The following is a 21,393-nucleotide window of genomic DNA, read 5'->3' on the forward strand; positions in this document are numbered from 1 at the left end:
CGAATAGAATTTTCTAATGAATTGGATAGGTGTTATGAAAGAACTAGACAATACAAGAATAATAGCAAAGGTTTTGCATGAGCAACTGGATGGATGAGGTTGTCGTGAACTAAACTAGATAAGACTGAGCGGATTTTAAGGGAAGATTAGGATGTGGGTTTTGGATTTAGTTTATGATTCTTATTAAGATTTTATTTTAAACTATTTAGCACCAGGGAGAGCAAATATTTGACACATATGCCTCCTCAACCTTTTCTACTGTCACTGCTCATAGATCACATCATGCTTGTCAGCTGATTCAAGACAATAATTACATCAGAATCCTTCTTAGCTCAGCATTAGGCAGCACTATCAAAGGAGAGGTGTCATAATTCAAGATGAAACCATTTGCCATTCTTATTGTTCTAGTGTCTCCTGAATCACACACCAGGTGTATAAAACATAAATACGTCTTCCTGTTTATTGCTCAATAATTTAGCGCTATGTCAGTATACTGCATTTATCATAGAAATGTGTAAGTCTAAATTGTAGAGGTCTTCAGTGATTATGAGCAATTTATTTCAATATACTTCATCTCTTTCCATACTCCTCTAGTCAAAATATATTTCTTTTCCTCTTATCAAAAAAAATAAGAAGGTCTATATATAGAATTTCAGGAAACATTAACTCACCCATTTTCCAGTCACATAGACATATAACTTTACCTTTGTTTATCTTGTGATCATGCAGAGGACTGGGTTCCTCGAGATGAACACTAATGTATTTATTCCTAAAACAAGCATGCAAGTTAGAGTCAGCAAGATGAGATCAAGAGATACTTTAGGCAAAGCATCAGACTGCAAGATGTTCAGTGAGGATGGCTTATCTGACTTGCTGATCAGCTCATAGGAGTAGTGCTTCTGTTGGTGGCAACTGCTGCTCTGTTTGGGGTAAGTGGTGAATGAGCTATATCAGTCTGAAACCATCACTTCTTAATATTGGGTCACTATGTTTAGCCAGCCATATCCCCTGGATCCAATATTGTATATATCCTTGGTACAGTTTCATTCTACCCCACTTAGGACTTCTGTGCACAGTATAGATTACTGGGTAATATTCAGTCACATTGCAGCTGGGCAGCAATGACCAGTCTGTAGGCATCTACTCTTGATTGTCTATAAAAGCAAGTGGGTACAGTGCCTGGAAAAGCTGACCAGGATCGCCACAATATTATGTTGGTGGTGGAATAGTCACCTTCTCACAGGCCTGTGGTTGCTGACATACCTGGACGTTCATGTACTAGGGCATACTAACACACAGAAATGCCCACAGGTACACACACACAAACATACACACATAGTTACTTATGTCCTCCCACAATGCCGTTTGGTCTTTTCCCTGACATCTTCTTACCCTGGATGCCCTTGAAATATTCTGTTTGATTTCCTATACCATCCAGATGACAAAAGACAGCATGCTGTATTTAGGGAGGCAGGGGTGGTATTGGGACTTTGCCCTTAATGATTTTGAGTCAGACTGTTTATTCTCTGGCAGAACTGATTGCTATGACCATCTCTTCAGAAAGACTCTCTTTTCCTGGCCCTTGAGAATCATAACATCTTTTGAGCTTTCCAAACAGTCTGTTTGTGCAGTATGGACTTTTCAATTATATGTATTGTTTTAGCAGTTTGGACATCTAAAGAATAAACTCTTGAATAGCAGAAAATATGGAACAATGTCTAGCTAATGGTGCCTAATAACTATTCTTTGAATGAATCAAGTCAACAAACAACACTTTTTTATTATGATAGTATAATGGCAAACAATCAAAGACAAACTAATTTTCTTTTGACTGAAGCCCCAAATTTCTTTGGCATGTTGGTTGATTTTTGCTGAATCTGAGTCAGGTACACGTAAAATGAAAATTTAAGGCAGGTTTAGCTAATTTAGAAAACTAGAAGGCTTGAGAAATGAAAGAAATCTTGTCTTTCATAGAAATTATAAAAAATATATTTTGCAATAAAAGATTCTCCTTTTGGCTATTACGAAGACCAAGCAATCCTCTATAAATCAAGCTTGCCAAAAACTTATTTAATTTGGTATGCTTGGAAGTTAACCAAACTAATTTATAAGTGTCACTCATCCTTTTGTTAATTCATTTCACTGACAGGCTTTGAAAAGAATGTAGAGACATTTCATCACTGGGTCACCTGTGGGCCATACTTAGCACTAATTGGAAAGATGGCTGACCACAAGTGAGATATTAAAACATAGAGAAGAGGCTCTTGTTTCAAGATATTCTCATCTATTTCTTCTCAGCCATGCCATGCTGACAGATCATTAATTGTCCAATACTACCATTTTGCCATTCAGCACAGAAGTCAATGACAATCAAAACATCATTTGCAATTGTAGTGAACAGCAAACTCAATTTCACATGGATTTTCCCTTTTATCATTTCAGAGGAATGGAATGTAGATAAATACTGTGATGAGAGTCAAAATGAGACAGATATTATTATATATAGACAAGCCCAGTGCAGAAGTTTTGGATAGTTTCATGATGACTATTTACTAGTTTGAAGATAATGAAAGTTTTCCCCCAACAGAAGACTGAATGATTTTAGAGTCCATGCGCAAACCTTTAATAAAGTTCATTAGTGGAACCTTTAATAAAGTTAATTAGATGGGGCGCCTGGGTGGCTCAGTGGGTTAAAGCCTCTGCTTTTGGCTCAGGTCATGATCCTGGGGTCCTGAGATCAAGCCTGCATCGGTCTCTCTGCTCTGCAGGGAGCCTGCTTCCTCCTCTCTCTGTCTACTTGTGATCTTTGTCTGTTGAATAAATAAATAAAATCTTTAAATAAATAAATAAATAAAGTTCATTAGAGGGACTACTGACTCTTCCAGTCATGATTCACTTTGCTAGTTTATTTGGCTGAAAATGATGTGTACCCTGAAAGAACTGCCTAAGTAATATTTTTTTAATATTTATTACCTTAGTCAAAATATCTATATATTTTCTTAGTTCATTTACAGAAAGAATTACATGAGTATTCAAAGCTGTCAGGATAGTTGCTTAGATTCATTAACTCATACAAAAGTATTTATTGCACACCTACTATGTTTTGAACATGTTTTGAACATGGAGACTATAAAAGATAATACCCTACCCTCTTAGAGTATATATAAATTGTAATCTGTAAAGACAGAAAATCAATGAAAAGAAATAAGTAAGTTTGTGAAGTGCTAGATGGTGATAAATACTATGGAGAAAAATGAAACAGAATAGACAAGGAGTAATAGAGGATATGCTTTTCAAATAGAGTGGTCAGGGAATGTTTCATTGAGAAGCTTATATTTAAGTGAATACCTTGTGTTTGACAACAGTGACATTTGGGTAAAGAGTACAGTAATCAGAGTTCAAAGGCCTTTGTTTGGGATGAGCATGGTGGGTTGCAGGAGACCAAAGGGCTAGATTAAAGTGAACAAAGATAGGACAGAAGGAGGTGAAGTCAGAGGAGAAATGAAGATTCAACCTCATTAAGCCTTATAGGTCAGGGTAATGATGGGAATTTACTCAGGCAAGGTGGGAGCTATTGGAATGTTTTGAGCCAGAGATGTGATAAAAACTGACTCCTATATTAACAGGATCACAGATAATATGATGAGCTTAGACATAGTTAACGGAAGAGCAGAAGCAGGAAGATCTGCCTTCCATTCATTTGTTTATTCATTCATTCATAGAGTCAACATATATCCAACATTTAAATGTTTCTGTCTAGAAAAAGAAGAGGAATTTCCTGGGATTCTGTTCATTCATGAAATGTTAATCTTTTTTGTAAAAGCTATAGAAAAGTCCTCTTTTTTCTCTTTCCTTGTTTTTTTAACAAAAAGTATTTGAATTCCATGAGTAAACCAAGTCCCCAAAAGGATGTCTTTATTTCTAATAAATGGAGAATTTTCTATCCACATTAAGTCTAACACATTCAGTTCTGGTAGGTCAGAGTGACTGATCTAGAGAAATAAAATAGTAAGGAAACAAACAAAAACAAAACAAATGAAAAACCTCCAAACAACTAGTGTTTCATTGATGATTATAAGAGGTGGTTCTCTTTGGAGAGGAAGAACACTGGAATTATTCATCACATACTACTATTTTTATAAATACCTGTAAAATAAGAATAGCATGTTATTTATATATGATTTCTTAGAATTTTGGCAATATAGGCAGCAGTGTTACCTGATCCAAAAGACAATGAGTGGATTCAGGAAGCAATAAGTGAGTTCAGTGAACAGGTTATCAGAAATTACTCCAAAGATATTTGGATGACTTTCAAAGTTCATTAATGAAAAATTTGTTATATATGTACTTTATGAGCTACAAAAAACCTAGCTGTGCTCCATTTCATAGACTCATTTCTGTTCAGTACTCTGTTTCATCTGTTACAGACCATAGGACTGATTATGCTGTTTTTACATGCTCTTGTTTTCATTGAATATTAAAATAATCCTTTGCTTTGTTGAATAAAAATAATATGTAGAAATCCCTATACATAGTTTTTTTTACTTCACTTAATATTAAGATTCCAAATACCACATGTTACTTTGACTTGAAGATGCCCTTTTATGAGCGGCTCTGTATTTTTGACAATTCTTCAACTTAATCTTACTGGTAACTGCCACCCTATATCTAACATGCTGCTTTGGGAAGACATAAAAGCATTACTAAAAGCACTATTGGGAGCAATTTGCCAAAACCCTTAGAGGCATAATGGATTTTGCTAATAGATACTTTCTGGAGCTACATTTTATAATTACTAGATCCAAGTTGATTCTATTTTTTTCCCTGAGTTGTATGGATATTCATATGTGAAGTACTAAAATTATGTTAAAATTCAGTTTACCAAATATTAGTGAAATAGTTTGCTAACATAATAATGGGAAGGGTTGAAACTCTTTTAAAAGAAATGAATTCTTGATTTCCTTTGATGTAAATCTCTACAAGGGCAATATTTCTGATATTTGTATTGTACTCATAAAGCACTACAGGAAAGTGACTTGTTTTATGAACTATATTTCTTTATGCTTTTTGAAATACTCATTGTTCCCAGTGGTTGAATTTATTCTCTGTTTTTATAATCTCTTCTCTTCTCCAATGCCTAATTTTTACCTCAGTCTTTTGTATCTCAAGAAAAGGCACTGCCTTCATCCACATGTTCAAGTAAGAAACGTGGACATTGTCTTCATTTCTTTCATTTCCTTTACCTACCCTCATCTCCCTCAAATCAACTCATCACTGAAGTGTGCCTATTTCATGTTGTGATGTTTTTTAGATTTTATTTATTTATTCTGCAAGAGAGAGGAAAAGAAAGAGAGCATGGGGGCGCAGAAAGAGAAGCAGACCCCCCACACATACTGAGCAAGAAGCCTGATGTGGGACTCCATACAGTACTCGATCCCATGACCGTGGGATCATAACCTGCACTGAAGGTAGCTCCTTAACCAACTGAGCCATCCAGGCACCCCTGTCCATTTTCCCACTACACACTTTCATGAACTGCATCCTCTCTTAGCTGGGCTCCGTCATGAAAGTGTTAGGCATTGCAGTCTAATTGGTTTTCCTTCTTCCTCCATCTACCAACCCAAGAAAACAAACCCAACCAAACCAAATAAACTTCACAGAAGAATCTTTTGTCTATGCATTAACACTGGAACAGAAGGGTTAACCTAAATAAGATCATTGTTCTGACCTGCATAACACTAGTACATTCTCATTTGAAGCTTAATTTTTACATTTTATTTAGAGCTTCCTTTCAGTGCTCTTAATGTGGAACTTTCTGAAGTTCTCAATCTCATTTGCATTAAGTACCAATTATGCCACATAATATCAATTTAAGACCTAAAGTAAAAACATCTCTAGTTGGGATGAGCTGTAGATGAAACAGTGCCCAGCGATCAGATGGAGTTCTGGCAATAAGTAACTTCCATTTTAATGTTCAGAAAAGATTCCATTTGCTTCCATATCTTTATTTTTTTAAAATTATTTTAATTAACATATAATGTATTATTTGCCCCAGGGATTCAGTTCTGTGAATCATCAGGCTTACAAATTCACAGCACTCACCATAGCCCATACCCTCCCCAATGTCCATAACCCAACCACCCTATCCCTAACCCCCTCCCCACAGCAACCCTCAGTTTGTTTTGTGAGATTGAGTCTCTTATGGTTTATCTCCCTCCTGATCCCATCTTGTTTCATTTTGTCCTTTTCTACCCCACCCAACCCCCTGCCCTACCTCTCAGATTACTCATATCAGAGAGATCATATGATAATTGTCTTTCTCTGATTGATTTATTTCGCTCAGCATAATATCCTCTAGCTCCGTCCATGTCATTGGAAATGGCAAGATTTCATTTCTTTAGATGGCTGCATAGTATTCCATCATATGTATGTGTGTGTGTGTGTGTGTGTGTGTGTGTGTGTGTATGCATGCCAAATCTTCCTTACCCATTCATCTGTTGATGGACATCTAGGCTCTTTCCATAGTTTGGCTATTGTGGACATTGCTGCTATAAACATTAAGGTGCACGTATCCCTTCAGATCACTACATTTGTATCCTTAGGGTAAATACCCAGCATTACATTTGCTGGGTCATAGGTTAGCTCTATTTTCAACTTTTTTTTTTTTTTTAAAGATTTTATTCATTTATCAGAGAGAGAGAGGGAGAGAGAGCGAGCACAGGCAGACAGAGAGGCAGGCAGAGGCAGAGGGGGAAGCAGGCTCCCTGCTGAGCAAGGAGCCCAATGCGGGACTCGATCCCAGGACCCTGGGACCATGACCTGAGCCGAAGGCAGCTGCTTAACCAACTGAGCCACCCAGGCGTCCCTCTATTTTCAACTTTTTGAGGAACCTCCATGCTGTTTTCCAGAGTGGTTGCACCAGTTTGCATTCTCACCAACAGTCTAGGAGGGTTCCCCTTTCTCTCTATTCTCGCCAGCATCTGTCATTTCCTGACTTGTTAATTTTAGCCATTCTGACTGGTGTGAGATGGTATCTCATTGTGGTTTTGATTTGTATTTCCCTTATGCCAAGTGATGTGGAGCACTTTTTCATGTGTCTGTTGGCCACCTGAATGTCTTTGCTGAAATGTTTGTTCATGTCCTCTGCCCATTTCTTGATGGGATTGTTTGTTCTTTGGGTGTTGAGTTTGATAAGTTCTTTATAGATTTTGGATACTAGCCCTTTATCTGATATGTCATTTGAGAATGTCTTCTCCCATCCTGTCAGTTGTCTTTTGGTTTTGTTGATTGTTTCCTTTGCTGTGCAAAAGCTTTTGCTCTTGATGAAGTTCCAATAGTTCATTTTTGCCCTTGCTTCCCTTGACTTTGGCTATGTTTCTAGGAAGAAGTTGCTGCAGCTGAGGTCGAAGAGGTTGCTGCCTGTGTTCTCAAGGATTCTGATGGATTCCTGTCTCACATTGAGGTCTCTCATCAATTTGGAGACTATTTTTGTGTGTAGTGTAAGGAAATGGTCCAGTTTCATTCTTCTGCATGTGGCTGTCCAATTTTCCCAAGACCATTTGTTGAAGAGACTGTCTTCTTTTAATTGGACGTTCTTTCCTGCTTTGTCGAAGATTAGTTGACCATAGAGTTAAGGGTCTATTTCTGGGCTTTCTATTCTGTTCCATTGATCTATATCTCTGTTTTTGTCCCAGTACCAAACTATCTTGATGATGACAGCTTTGTAATAGAGCTTGAAGTCTGGAATTGTGATGCCACCAACTTTGTCTTTGTTTTTCATCATTCCTCTGGCTATTTGGAGTCTTTTCTGGTTCCATATAAATTTGAGGATTATTTGTTCCATCTCTTTGAAAAAAACTGATGGTATTATTTTTTGAAAGATTTTATTTATTCATTTTACAGACAGAGATCACAAGTAGTCAGAGAGGCAGGCAGAGAGAGAGGAAGAGAAGCAGGCTTCCTGCTGAGCAGGGAGCCTGACATAGGGCCAGGACCCTGAGATCATGACCTGAGCCAAAGGCAGAGGCTTTAAGCCACTGAGCCACACAGGCACCCCAATTGATGGTATTTTGATAGGGATTTCATTAAATTAATTAATTATTAATTTTGATAGATTGCTTTGGTAGCGTAGACATTTTCACAACATTTTTTCTTCCAATCCATGAGCATGGGATGTTTTTCCATTTCTTTGTGTCTTCCTCAATTTCTTTCATGAGTACTGTTTAGTTTTCTGAGTGTAGATTCTTTGCCTCTTTGGTTAGGTTTATTCCTAGGTATCTTATGGTTTTGGGTGCAATTGTAAATGGGATTGACTCCATAATTTCTCTTTCTTCTGTCTTGCTTTTGGTGTATATAAATGCAACTGATTTATGTGCATTGATTTTATATCCTGACACTTTACTGAATTCCTTTACAAGTTCTAGCAGTTTTGGAGTGGAGTCTTTTGGGTTTTCCACTAAAGTATCCTATTATCTGCAAAGAGTGAGAGTTTGATTTCTTCTTTGCTGCTTTGAATGTCTTTTATTTCTTTTGCAGTCTGACTTCTGAGGCTAGGACTTCTAATACTATATTGAATAGCAGTGGTGATAGTGGACATCCATTCCATTTTCCTGACCTTAAGGGAAAAGGTCTCAGTTTTTCCCCACTGAGAATGATATTCACTGTGGGTTTTTCATAGGCTTTGATGATATTGAGGTATATACCTTCTATCCCCGTACTTGAAACTCTATACTTTGAAGAGTTTTGATTAAGAAAGAATGCTGTCCTTTGTCAAATGCTTTTTCAGCATCTATTGAGAGTATCATATGGTTCCTGTTCTCTCTTTTATTAAGGTATTATATCACATTAAATGATATGTGAATGTTGAACCAACCTTGCAGCCCAGGAATAAATCCCACTTGGTCATGGTGAATAATCCTTTTATTGTACCATGTTGGATCCTATTGACTAGTATTTTGGTGAGAATTTTTGCATCTATGTTCGGCAAGGATATTGGTCTGTATTCTCCTTTTTGATGGGGTCTTTTGTTTTGGGATCAAAGTAATGCTGGCCTAATAAAATGAGTTTGTAGTTTTCCTTCCTTTGCTAGTTTTTGGAACAGTTTTAGGAGAATAGGTATTAATTCTTCTTAAATGTTTGGTAGAATTCCCCTGGGAAGCCATCTGATCTTGGGCTCTTGTTTGTTGGGAGATTTTTGATCACTGCTTCAATCTCCTTACTGGATATGGGTCTGTTAAGGTTTTCTATTTCTTCATGTTTCAGTTTTGGTAGTTTATACATCTCTAGGAATGCATCTGTTTCTTCCAGATTGTCAAATTTGCTGGCATATAGTTGCTCATAATATGTTCTTATCATTGTTTGTATTACTTTGGTGTTGGTTGTGATCTCTCCTCTTTCACTCATGAATTTATTAATTTGGATCCTTTCTCTTTTCTTTTTTGATAAGTCTGGCCAGGGGTTTATCAATCTTATTAATTCTTTCAAGAACAAGCTCCTAGTTTCATTGATTTGTTCTACTGTTCTTTCGGTTTCTGTTTCACTGATTTCTGCTTTGGTGTTTATGATTTCTCATCCCTTTCTGGGTTTAGGATTTCTTTGCTGTTCTTTCTCCAGCTACTTTAGGTGTAGGGTTAGGTTGTGTACTTGAGATCTTTCTTGTTTCTTGGATAGGCTTATATTGCTATATACTATTCTCTCTGGACTGCCTTTGCTGTGTCCCACAGATTTGGAACAGTTGTGTTTTCATTTTCATTTGTTTCCATGAATTTTATCAATTCCTCTTTAATTTCCTGGTTGACTCATTCATTCTTTAGTAGGATGCTTTTTAGCCTTCATGCATTTGACTTTTTTCCAACTTTTCTCTTGTGATTGAGTTCTAGCTGCAGAGCATTGTGGTCTGAAAATATGCAGGGGATGATCCTAGTCTTTTGGTACCAGTTGAGACCTGATTTGTGACCCAGGAAATTATCTCTTCTGGAGAATGTTCCATGTGTACTACAGAAGAATGTGTATCCTGTTGCTTTGGGATGGTATGTTCTGAATATATCTGTGTTGTCCATCTGGTCCAGTGTGTCATTTAAGTTCTTTATTTCCTTGTTCTTTTCTTAGATGATCTGTCCATTTCAGTGAGGGGAGTGTTAAAGTCCCCTACTATTATTGTATTATTTTCAATGTGTTTCTTTGATTTTGTTATTAATTGACTTATATAATTGGCTACTCCCATGTTAGGGGCATAGATATTTAAAATTGTTAGATCTTCTTGTTGGACAGACCCTTTGAGTGTGATATAGTGTCCTTCCTCATCTCTTATTATAGTCTTTGGCTTAAAATCTAATTGATCTGATAGAAGGATTGCCACCCCAGCTTTCTTTTGATGTCCATTAGCATGGTAAATTGTTTTCCACCCCCTCACTTTAAATCTGGAGGTGTCTTTGGGTCTAAAGTGAGTTTCTTCTAGACAGCATATTGATAGGTTTTGGTTTTTTATCCATTCTGATACCCTGTGTCTTTTGATTGGGGCATTTAGCCCATTTACATTCAGTGTTAATTATTGAGAGATATGAATTTAGTGCCTTTGTATTGCCTGTAGGGTGGCTGTTAATGTATATTGTCTCTGTTCCTTTCTGGTCTGTTATTTTTAGACTCTCTCTTTGCTTAGAGGGCCGCTTTAAATATTTCCTGTAGAGCTGGTTTGCTGTTTACAAATTCTTTCAGTTTTTGTTTGTCCTGGAATCTTTTTATCTCTCCTTCTATTTTCAATGATAGCCTAGCTGGGTATGGTATTCCTGGCTGTATATTTTTCTCATTTAGTGCTCTGAAAATAATATGCCAGTTATTTCTGTCCTGCCAGGTGTCTCTGGATAAGTTTGTTGCCAATCTAATGTTTCTGCCATTTTATGTTACAGACTTCTTGTCTCGAGCTGCTTTCAGGATTTTCTCTTTGTCACTAAGACTTGTAAGTTTTATTATTGGATGATGGTGTGTGAACTTATTTTTATTGATTTTGAGGGGGCCTCCTGGATTTTGATGCTTGTTCTTTTTGCCATATTAAAGAAATTCTCTATTATAATTTGCTTCAAAATACCTTCTGCTCCCCTCTCTCTTTCTTCTTCTTCTGGAATCCCAATTATTGTAATATTGCTACAGCTTATGGTACCACTAATCTCTTGAATTCTCCTCTCAGTAGTCCAGTAGTTGTTTGTCTCTCTTTTTCTCAGCTTCTTTATTCTCCGTCCTTTGGTCTTCTATATCACTAATTCTTCTGCCTCATTTATCCTAGCAGTAAGAGCCTCCATTTTTTATTGCACCTCATTAACAACTTTTTTCTTTTTTATTTCAACTTGGTTGGATTTTAGATCTTTTATTTCTCCAGAAAGGGATTCTCTAATATCCTCCATGCCTTTTTGAGCCCAGCTAACACCTTGATAATCATCATTCTGAACTCTAATTCTGACATATTACCAATGTCAATATTGATTAGGTCCCTAGCTGTCAGTATCACCTCTTGTTCTTCTTCTTCTTTTTTTTTTTTTTTTGTGGTGTATTTTTTTTTCATGTCATTTTATTCAGATAAGAATATATGAATGAGAGAGTAAAATACTAAAAGGGTGGCAAAGACCCCAGAAAAATATACACTAACCAAATCAGAAGAGACCCTAAACCAGGAGGAGAAGAAAGGAGGGAAAAGTAAAACTATAAAATATATATATTTTATAGTACAAATATATAATAAATAAATGTATATCATATAATTATTATATATATACATACATATGTATGTATACACATACAGACACACACACACACACACACACACACATATTAGACTTGATTTTGGGTGTATTCTGGTCTTTTAGAAGAAACTACCTCCCAAAATTTTAAAGAAAGAAAAAACTTATATATATAAATATATATACACACAAAAATAAGAGTAAACATGATGAAGGAATGGAATATGGCTGTAAAGATTAAAATTTTAAAAGATTATTAAAAAAGTAATTGATAAGTTAGTTGGAAAAAAGAAAAAAAAGAAAAGAATGTGATCAGACTGGAGCTAGATTTAGGGTATATTTTGATCTATTAGGTGAAATTATATCCCACAATTTTAAAGAAAATAAATCCATATGTATACAAAAAATAAGGTTAAATACAATGAAGAGATAGAATATGACTATAACAATGAAAATTTAAAAAGATTTTTAAGTATTGATAAGATAAAATAGTTAAAAAACATTGAAAAAGAAGGAGAAAAAGTAAAAAAAAAATAGAACAAGAAAAAAATAAAATAAAAAAATTAACTTTGTAAGACTAATGATTCATAGGAAAAAAACCCATGAATTCTATGTGTTGCTTTCTCCTAGCTCTGGAGTTCCACTGTTCTAGTTGATCAGTCAACTTGTTCTTGGCTGGATGTTCTTTCTGATCTTCTTAGGGAGGTGCCTGTTGCAGTGACTTTCAAGTGTCTTTGCCCAAGGTGGAATTGCGCTGCCCTTGCCAGGGGCTGGTCTAAGTATTCTGCTCAGGTTCACTCTTGGGAGCTTTTGTTCCCTGAATGCTTTCCATACCGCTTTGGAGGATGAGAATGAAAATGGCAGCCTCCCAATCTCCAGCCCAGAGGAGCCAAGAGCTCGGGGCCCCACCTCAGTACACCCTCAGAGAAGAGCAGTCAATGCCTCCCGTTTCCCTGGTTCTTGGCTGCACTCTGTACTCACTTAGCCTGTGACCAAGCATTTCTGTCTCTGGCACTGGCCCAGTTTGGAGGCCACAAACCCAGTAGATTCCTGCTATGCACTCTTGCACTGCTCCTTCCAGAAGAGGAAGGAGGGGGTCTCTCCTGTTCCGCCACTCGTGGGGTCCCTGTTCAAAGAGCAGTGGCCTGACCGTGACTTGGATCATGATTTAAGGTAACTCCAAGTTGAGAGACCCCAAATCAGCTCTGTCTCTGTAGCCAGCTTTCCCACTCTCATACTTGGCAGCTCCGCCACACTCAGACACTCTGGATATTTCTGTGACCTTGTGGGACCTGTGATCACACTTTCTCCATGAGGGCTGCACACCCACTTAGCCTCTGGAGTGAGGTCTCTCAGTGGAGCAGACCCTTAAAGTTCTGATTTTGTGCTCAACTGCTCCACCACTTGCAGGGAGCTGGCCCCTCCCCCCATGGTCTATCTTCCTCTCGCTTCAGATTCACTTCTCTGCACATCCTACCTTTCTGAATGTGGTTGATTTTCTGTTCCTAGAATTGCCTCTCTTCTCTTCTATCTCCTGTTGAATGTGTAGGTGTTCAGAATGGTTTAATAACTATCTAGCTGACTCCCGGGACCTAAGGCTATTTCAGGTTCCTAGTCCTCTGCCATCTTGCTTCCTCTCCATAGCTTGATTTTTATATGACTTTCTTTGGTTCCTTCTTGCCACCATATTCAAGTATAAGACTTCTCTAATGTTAATTACTTTCTGTAACACTGTGGAGGTGTTAATAAGAGAAAAACAGTTGGAAAAAGAATGCACTGAGTAGGAGGAAAATCTGCATGGATTACCCGTTAGAGTCTTGAATGCTTAGAAATCAGTAGTCATTGTGTATGGCTGGCACAATGGCTTTGTTTAGGGGTGTGGGGAACTGAGCATTTCTGAGTCCTGAATCATAAAGGGAGAGTTTTCTTGCTATACTAAAAACTTGGAATTTTGTCTTGAAAGACTATGGGGAGGCATTGAGGGATTTTATTATGTCTACTGTTGATTTTCAAAGTCTGATGGGTTCGATTTTTCTTCAGAGTTTGAAAACAAAACTCTCCAAAGCTCTGCTTGAAAATACAAATCAAATCCAAGAGCTTTAAATCAGTAGAGATGAAACGTGCCTTCACACTTGTCAAAATTAAATGAGGATGAAGTTTGGTCAAAATAACACTTCCTCTGATTGCTTCTCCCACACCTTCAAAGTAATCATGGAGTTTTAGGCTGTGGTGAATGTGGAGTAAAATGTTTAGTGATTTTCAAACCAAAGGTTAGAAAAAAGAAAGATATTTTCAGAAATAGATAGCTATACTTCCAATAAACTTTCTTGGTCCAGAGTATCTTAATTTATGAATGTAATAGAGTGTGGGAAAACTAATTCAAGGATCAGATATATATTTTTAATCAAACTTATCACTTAGATTTCTCCTCACTTCCTACATTTATCTTCTAAACAGTAAAAGACTTCAGTGAAATTAAATATATTTTAAACTAGGCATTATTTTTAAAATGTCACGAAGATTAGCAGTTAGGGCCATCTATTATATTTACTAAATTTCAAGAGCATCAAAATAAAAAAAATAACCCAAATCATGCTGAATGGCAAAAAACACATGAAGTTCAAACTTAGAAACTTCACATCAAACATCAAAATTTCTCCAAAATAAAATGTCTCAATTTCTAAAGTAGAACCAAGAACTTTTCTTTAAACCAGAAGAAAATTGAAAAAAGTAACTAACATTCACCTGTGAATGCTCTTTGAATCTGTCTTCAATTTTTGGAAGGCACTTAAAAATATATCATAAAAAAGATGTAAAAATAGTTTTGAGTATTTGAAATTATTGCACTAAAATGTGCTGATTGTAGTAAACAAAGAAGTATTAGAATACAGAGGATCCAGATGCGTTTGCATAGTCCAGAGAATATGAAAAGCAGCTAAACCCCACTTTTGTTCCCTGGTAGCACACACATGGTCCTAGACCTCTCTGCTCTCCATGTGTGAATATCAGACAGGGAACAGGCTAAATAGTTCACAACTATAGCCAGGGTGATTTTCTCAAATGCAAGAAACAGTGAAACCACAATTTTGCATGGCTAAGTATTTGGAGCCAAGAAGGAATGGAGAAAGACAGATGATTTTTCTTTTTTTCTTTTTCTTTTCTTTCTTTCTTTCTTTCTTTTTTTTTTTTCTTTTTTAAAAGGTTTTGTTTATTTGACAGAGAGACAGGAGGAGCAGGGGGAGCGGTAGGGAGAGGGAAAAGGAGAAGCAGGCTCCCCGCTGAGCAGAGAACCTGACATGGGGATCTATCCCAGAACTCTGGGATCATGACCTGAGCTGAAGGCAGACGCTCAGCTGACTGAGCCACACAGGCACCCCTGAGACAGATGATTTTTCAACTGTGGAAGAGGTTAAAAGAAATTCCTAAACTGCTCCAAGATTCACACACACTTAGTACAATTATAGAAAATGCTGGGATGCCATGTATGGAAATCAGAGCAACCCATTTTTATTCATGTTAAAGAAAATTGTGCTAACTATTGGGTATGAGGTTTGCAGGGTGAGTCAGTATACTCTACCAGAAAATACAGACAGGTTTGGATTTGAATGCTGACTCAACTTCTTAGTGGTTTTACATTGACTGGGTGTGATTGCTTAATTTTTATGTTGCTCCTTGTGTTTATCTATAAAATTGGGATTTTATTGCCCTCCTTGCAGATTGGTTGTAAAAAGACTAAATGAGATAAGAAATCTCATTAATATAACACTAGAAACATAGTTGGTGCAGAACAAAGTAACAATGCAAATTATAAAGTATAAGTAAACCAAAGTATAAGTAAAGTATAAAGTAAATTAGAAAGTTCCATTGAGTTTATTTTTTTATTTTTTTATTTTTTTTTCATTGAGTTTATTTTTATTTTATTTTATTTTTTCAGTGTTCCAAGATTCATTGTTTATGCACCACACCCAGTGTTCCATGCAATATGTGTCCTCCTTAGACTTTATGTTATATGTTTAAAGCTTAGACTTTATGTTGCGTATATAAACATTCATGTATATGATACACATTTCTGTATAAGATTCTGTTACTTAAAGCTTTCTCTTTATGTGTCCTGAATTTTTTAAATTCCTGGGAGATCTGATAAAGTGGAGTGGCTGATCTGGTGCGTGGTAATGTGCCACGCAGAATGACTTCATGAAAACTTATTTAACAAGGGGAAGAAGCACCAGATAGTTGTATTAGTTATTGTACTACATTATTTTAGAAATGTATCAGTCTCCATTCAAAACTGAACAGGATAGAAAACCTGAATGTGTGAGAAAAAATAATTTTACTTAAAGTGCAGAAGACTAAGTTTTCAATCCTCTATCAATCAACTATGTAAAAAGAAAGCCATGACATATTTGAGCCTGAGTTTTATCTGAACTATGAGAATGATTTAGATGAGTATTTTCCAACTCTTTTGTTCTGGCATGTATAATTTTCCCTTTGCTTTATTTGATTCTTTTTATTTTTTGCCATCTAATCTCTGGATTTATAAATCTTTCTATTCTAATGCAAAACCCTCTTGTTCAAAAGTACTTTTAATTTTAAAATTAATATTTGCCAAAATTTCTGTGCTCCTTTGAAATTAAGTATTTCTATATATAATAAATAAGATAATCATATATACCATATAATGTTAACTAAGAAAAAATAATATAGGCTCAAATATATTAGTATCAAGGCTAAATAGTATACCTTTTACCCACACAGCATATATAAACTTACATTAAAGGATTAATACAAAAAAATGCTAACCTCATCAGCAATGTTTTAGCATATGCATCGCTGATGCCATTTTATGTCAATCTATTAGTCTATTTTCAACTTCAGGTAAGTTCCGCAGAAGAAATATTAGATTCAGTGGTTAGAGTATCTGACTTCTAATTGTACTTTCTCCAGTAACTTTGGAAAAATTATTTCTAACTCCTATATTCCATTTTTGCCCCTTGAGGTATAATTAACAAAATTGTGAATATGTAAAGCATACAATATGATAATTTGATATAATCAAAAAGGAGCTCCCATTGAGTTAATTAACACATCTATCACCTCACATATTTACCCCAGTTTTTGGTGAAAATATTTAAGTTTTACTTTCTTGACAAAATTTTTTTTTAAGATTTTATTTATTTATATGAGAGGGACAGAGAACAAGCAGGAATGGGGGAGAGAGAAGCAGACTCCTGGCTGAGCAGGGAGGCTGACATGGGGCTGGATTCTAGGATCCTGAGATCATGACCTGAGCCAAAGGCAGATGCTTAACTAACTGAGCCACCCAGGAGCCCCTTTCCTAAGGAATTTTAATGATACTAGACCGTGCTAGACAGTGTTATCAAGTATTACATCTTCAGACTTTATTCATCTTAAAGCTGAAAGTTTGGACATTTTACCATCTTCTCCTTATTTCCCCCACTCCCAAACCCCTGGCAACCACTTTTCTACTCTGCTTCTATAAGGTAAACTTCTTTTTTTTTTTAAGATTCCTCATATACATAATACCTTGCATATATTCAGATTTAATGATCAAACAAAGAGTTATTAAAACTTGCCCTAGGGGCGCCTGGGTGGCTCAGTGGGTTAAAGCCTCTGCCTTCTCCTCAGGTCGTGGGATTGAGCCCTGCATCAGGGCTCTCTGCTCAGCAGGGAGCCTGCTTCCTCCTCTCTCTCTCTGCCTGCCTCTCTGCCTACTTGTGATCTCTGTCAAATAAATAAATAAAATATTTTTAAAAAATAAATAAAACTTGCCCTAATCATCCTTATAATTATAATTATGATTATTAATTAAGTTATAATTATAACTATATATAGTATATAGTATATATAGTAACTATATATAGTATATATAACTATATATAATTATAATTATAAATCCTTATAATTAAGTTATAATTAAGTTTTATAATTAAATAATAATTATTTATTATTATTAAATAATAAATAATTAAATTTATTTATATAGGTTTTAAAGACTTAAAAGTGAAGTGATTGTTTTGTTATCAAAGGTATGGCCTAGAGAGTCATATTAAATGTGTATGAAATTTTCCTCTACTTCACAGCTGTAATCCCTTGATAAGTTACTTAACATCTCTGAACTGAGACCATCATCAGCAAAGTGGAGGTAGTAACACATACCCTGGAGATTTCATATGAAGTTAAAGTGAAACATTACATCCCAAAATAACTACTAAGGTGTCTGGCCCTTAAATTTTTCCTCAATAAATTATAATTTCCCTTTCTACTGAACTTCACATTATATTTGATATAATTAGTTATGACATATCTTAACAAAAGTAAAAGACAAAACATAAGTTATATGATTTTTAATAAATCAAAACATACCATAAACATTCCCAATGCAATGAGTAAATGAAAGTAAATGAAAGAGAGACAAGCCTATAGAAAACAGTCAATCCAAGGAACAAGAAACAGGAATGGCAATAAATGGAGTGATTTTCAGTTTTTCTCACTTGAACATCCAACATATAACACTGATCTACCTCTTCATATCCATAGTAGCAAACTTTGTCAGTTTAGGTAGTTATAAGGGAGAAGGAGAGAGGGAATCTGCAGCAGACTCCCTGCTGAGCATGGAGCATGATGTGCAGCTCTATCCCAGAACCTTGAGATCATGACCTGAGCCAAAATTGAGAGTTGGACACTTAACTGACTGAGCCATCCAAGCATCCCAATTTGGGTAATTACTTTTATCATAACTGAGTATGAACAGAAATTCTCATACACTTCAGATGTATTTTGGGTGATAAATTTTATTGCCAAGTAAGGTTGAATATGTATACCCTTCTATTCAGTAATTCCATTAATAGATTTATAGCTGGAGAATTTCTATTAAATGTGCAAACTAAGACTGTACTAAGATGAAGTAAAAAGAATTAGATAGGAAAAACCCTAATTCTGTCTCAGAAGAGGAATGGGTAAATAAGCTTTGATTTCTTTCATATATTGATTATTTTTTAAAAAAGTATAAAATAATGAACTGTATTTATGTGTATTCACAAAAAAGAAACTCAAAAGCATAATGGTAAGCCTAAAAATTCAGTTACAAAATTATATATTTAGTAGAACAGTTTGAACTTCCAAGCAATTTCAATCATTTTAAATTGCCATTGATACTTTACTAAAATGTAAGAGCATGGTAGAAAAGATTTACATCAACTTGAGAGTCATGCATACTTCTGGGGATGGAGCTAAAGACATGGAATGGTTGATGGCTCATTTGGTTGAGCATCTGCCTTCTGCCCCAGTCATGATCCCAGGGTCATGGGATTGAGTCAGGCTCCTGGCTTAGTGGGGAGTCTGCATCTCCCTCTGTCTGCCTCGCCTGCTGCTTGTGCTCTCTCTTTCTCTGACAAAGAAATAAATAACATCTTAAAAAAAAAAAAAGGAAAGAAATGGAATGGTATAGGCTTATAGTGGAATCAACTATATACATGTATATGTCTAAAAATTAAGTTATAAATGATATGTCTATAAAGTATAAAATTTTGGTTTTTTGTTTATTGGTTTTTGTTTGTTTATTTTAGCTAAGTACTAATTATTCAAAGGTGAGAGAAGATAGAGTACAGCACCCCTAGGAACAGGATGGAAGAAAGAAAGCAGTACAATCGACCCCCTGCTCAGCACCTACTCTGGATGCCCCCCAAACTCCTGGGGCCATCTTGTTGATGGTCATCTTGAAGAAGCAATCAGTCTATGGTAGGCACCTCTTTTCTCCAAAACCTCAAAACAGCACATGAAAGTCTTTTGATTTAGAAATTCACTCAGGTACCATATGCTCAAACATCTGGTTCTGATTTAAGACATCATAGATGAAGAATCAACAAAGGTAAGCTTTTTCTCTGCAAGCCATGAGAATTTTCCCAGAAAAAAGGAGAATATTCAGTTGTCGTGGTAGCTTTTCTAAGTACTAGCTATCTATATCTATATCTATCTGTCTGTCTATTTATCTAACTAAAGATATAATATATAGAAAGTAGAATGATAAATAACATTTAGTCTGCATGCCACTGTGGGTATTAGTATATGCTACAATTCTTCATGTAACTGCCAATACATTCTGATTTATTTGGTTTAAAGACACTCAGTAACCTATGCTGTGTTTTTAATGTTTAATGAACAACCAAGCTTGTGAAGGTTCAGGAAGTTGATGGGCTCCATTCTGAGCAACACTGGTTTATGATAGTGAAATTCAGACTTAAATTACCAGGCATGATTTTTTTCATGTGTAATTCTTGAAATATTTTATTTTAGCTGAATAGGAATTTTTTCAGGTTTAGTCTAATTTATCTTGTATGCTCTGATAAATTGCCTCCTATTTAAGGTTGTCTGTATTTTTTTATCATTTTTTTCATCATGATAAGTCTGCTCTTTAATCTTCAAATCCTATGTCCCTCATTCCCCCCACCCACCTCCCCTCTGGTAACCATCAGTTTATTCTCTGTTGTTAAGAGTTTGTTTCTTGACTTGTCTCTCTCTCTTCATCTTTTTTTTCCTTTGCTCATTTGCTTTGTTTCTTTAATTCCACATATGAGTGAAATCATAGAGTATTTTTCTTTTTCTGACTGCTTATTTCACTTAGCATAATACTCCATAGTGCCATCTACATCATTACCAATGGCAAGATTTCATTCTTTTTATGGCTGAATAATATTTTATTATATGTATATATATTTTATTATATAAATATTTAATATATAATTATATATAATATTTACATATAATATTGCATACATATACATTCTATAAACATATCCTATATACATATAGAATATATTGTTTCTATTTCAATTATATATAATTATATATTTCAGTATTTCATTATATATATATATATATATATATATATATATCTCACCTCTGCTTTACCCATTCATTTATAATGGACACTTGAGTTGCTTTCACCATTTGGCTACTGTAAATAATGCTGCAGTAAATGTACAGGTGCATACATCCCTTTGAATTAGTTTTTTTTTTTGTAACTTTTAAAAAAGATCTCATTTATTTATTGACACAGAGAGAGACAGCAAGAAAGGGAACACAAGAAGGGGAAGTGGGAGAGGGAGAAGCAGGCTTCCCGCTGAGCAGGGAACCCAACATGGTGCTCAGTCCCAGGACCCTGGGATCATGACCTTCACCTAAGGCAGACACTTAACAACTGAGCCACCCAGGTGCCCGTTTTTTTTATAATTTTTTGGGTATATACCTAGTAGTGCAATTCCTGAATCATAGAGTTGGGTTTTTTTTGTTGGTCTGGTTGGTTTGGTTTTTAATTCTTTGAGGAACCTCCATGCTGTTTTTGCACAATGGCTGCACCAATTTGCATTCCCACCAACAGGGCACAAAGGTCCCTATTTCTTCACATCCTTATCAATACTTGTTTCTTGTGTTTTTGATTTTAGCCATTCTAATAGGTGTGAGGTGATACCTCATGGATGATAGTTTTGATTTTCATTTCCCTGATGATGAGTGATGATTAGCATCCTTTCATGTGTGGCCATCTGTATGTCTTCTTTGGAGAAATGTCTGTTCATTTCTTCTCCCCATTTTTAAATTGGATTATTTGGTTTTGGTATATTGACTATTGAGTTATATCAGTTCTTTA

This window comes from Neovison vison, chromosome 5 (assembly GCF_020171115.1).
Source record: "Neovison vison isolate M4711 chromosome 5, ASM_NN_V1, whole genome shotgun sequence".
Lineage (NCBI taxonomy): Eukaryota > Metazoa > Chordata > Mammalia > Carnivora > Mustelidae > Neogale > Neogale vison.